Raw genomic sequence first — 2,405 nt, 5'->3', positions numbered from 1 at the left:
AAAGATACAAAGAGAGCATATTAGATAAAATAAATAAGAGTGGGTTTTACCTGGTTACCTCTGCACAATTCTATATCTTCAATAGAAAATACAGGATAAATCCATATATAAAAGACATATTTAGACTATATTTGGTTAAATAGGCACTGGTAAGTTGAAATGCAAACCTTTTTAAAGTGGAATAAAGTCCTAATCCCACATTGATCAGAGCCGGTGATGCTTTAAGCATTGACAAACAGCATCTAGTGAGTGTAGAGCTGTTCTCTTTAAACAGAATGTGCCCTGATGCTCACATTAAGCATATTTTTGCAAAGGAGCAATGACGTCAGACCAATGAAACTGAAGACCAATAGTGTCCCTACCAAAGCTGAAGTAAAACCTACGCCTTTGGGATCTGGGAAGGTCAAGGTGTGTATAGTGAGAAGCAGAGCAGAGCGTTTACAGTCAGTGACGCCATTAGAAATGTTTCATAGAGCGGCCAGATGAGGCCACTAAAAATCTTGGGGTGGCCACTGAAACTAAAAGCCAGAATTTCAGGGTTTAAATCTACAATTGTGGTAAAGCTGCATGTAGAACTATACAGACATCAGTAAACACCTCCTCATGTCTTGGTTTATTGTGTGATTTTTAATGTTACATCACTGGCTGTGCATAACGGGATGAAATGCTGGATTAAAACATTTCATCAATAAATGCCGTGTGTTTAATCATTTAATCTAACTGTAACCAGACCTTAAAATTAAAGTTTTCTTTTAAAATTAAGCAGTTCAGATAAATATTTGTGTAAATATTAAGGATTTTAAATGATTAAAAAGTTTAAAAAGAAAAAAACCCAACAACTAATAAACATGTTTAGCTTGAAAGGCTGTTAAAAAAAAAAAAAAAATCTACAATGATTTAGGTGAAAAAAAGAAAGATTTCTCCTCTAAAGAACTGCTGAACTACATTTCCCATGCTTCTCTCTGAGGAATCGGCCAATCAGAAAGCCCAAAAAGCTTTAGATGACCGGGCCTTCCTGTCAGTGAAACTTCTGAAAGGCTTTATTTTCAGATGCAGGATTCTGAACTCATAACCTTCCATAGGAGAAGCGCAGTCAGCAGATGGTTCACAGACGTGTTTCAACAGTCAGGTTTTCCCAGTGATCTCCATGGATCTGGAGTCACACCCATCCCAGGATTGGAAGTCTTCCATTGATTGGTTCTGACACCAATATCACAGGAAAAAATGGCCCCAATGAGCTAAAGTGGGTTAATAATGGTTTAAATTATTCTTCTCAGGAACTCTTGCAGGCTTTATTATTTCCATTTCTTTTAATATACGGTTATACTGTTTAAATTTAAATGTTATTTTGTATTGAAGTTGTAGTTTTTGTTTAAAGAAATCGTTTTTACAGCAATTCAAATCACTGTCTGTCATTATTGAGGTCAAACCAAGGGCTCAGCATCTTCTGTTAATGTTCCTGTTGTTATAAATCACTTATTACCCCTTTCTCTGTTAGCATATGGAGACATAACTCCTGTTTATTTGGCATTTCTTCTGCCATGATGATGGTTTTTGGACATTGGGAAGCAGTGTCCACATTTCATCTTGACACGATGACCAGAGAAGAGGACGCAGCTTTGGTGATGAAGCAGCTGAAAGACTAAGTAAAGAATCAATTAATTAAAGGTTATTGGTTGCTGATTATTTGGCCAAATAATGTTTTATTCACCTCATGGATTTGCTTTTTGAATTGGTCTGAAAACATTCCTACAAACTTTGTTTTCAAACACAGGATCCATCTTAAACTGTAGTAGGAGCCTAAATGCAGTTTATTTGAGTTAGAATATTTATTTTTTAAAATATGCAAATACATAAGATAAATATTATGATTTAATGATTCAAAGGGATTTAAAAGGAATTAAAAAATGTTATTTTCATATGTTCAGATAATTGATATTGTGAGTGAGATATGACTTTTATTGTGACATTTAAAAACCCACGAAGGGGAGGGGCTTATCTTCATGCCAGGTGAGGAAGGCAGTTAACCTGACAACAGCCAGATGTCAGGTGAGGAAGGCAGTGGGAATCAGGTGGAGATTGGAGCACGATCGTTTTTTGACCTCACTCTTCCCAGGCTCCGTTGGACTTTAAAAGGACTTCATTTCATGGATGTATTTGATGTTTTCTGTAATGTTGCGTTAAGTTTTCAAGTAAACCGTTAAAATGAAGAAGTGGACTTGTGGATTTATTTTGGATACAAGGGAGTCTGACGAGTGTCAAGCTAAAGCTTTAATAAGGACAGCAAGAACCTACAACCATGTTCCCCCTTCTACGGAAGAGGATTAGGGCCTGGATTAGTAAACTGATTTTTAAATTTTATTTCAGTTTAACATGGGAAAAAAGTCAGAATTCTGACTGAATTC

The sequence above is a fragment of the Cyprinodon variegatus genome, unplaced genomic scaffold, assembly GCF_000732505.1.
Source record: "Cyprinodon variegatus isolate N-32 unplaced genomic scaffold, C_variegatus-1.0 Scaffold1302, whole genome shotgun sequence".
NCBI classification, from domain to species: Eukaryota; Metazoa; Chordata; class Actinopteri; order Cyprinodontiformes; family Cyprinodontidae; genus Cyprinodon; species Cyprinodon variegatus.
Note: the sequence above shows the minus strand (reverse complement) of the source record.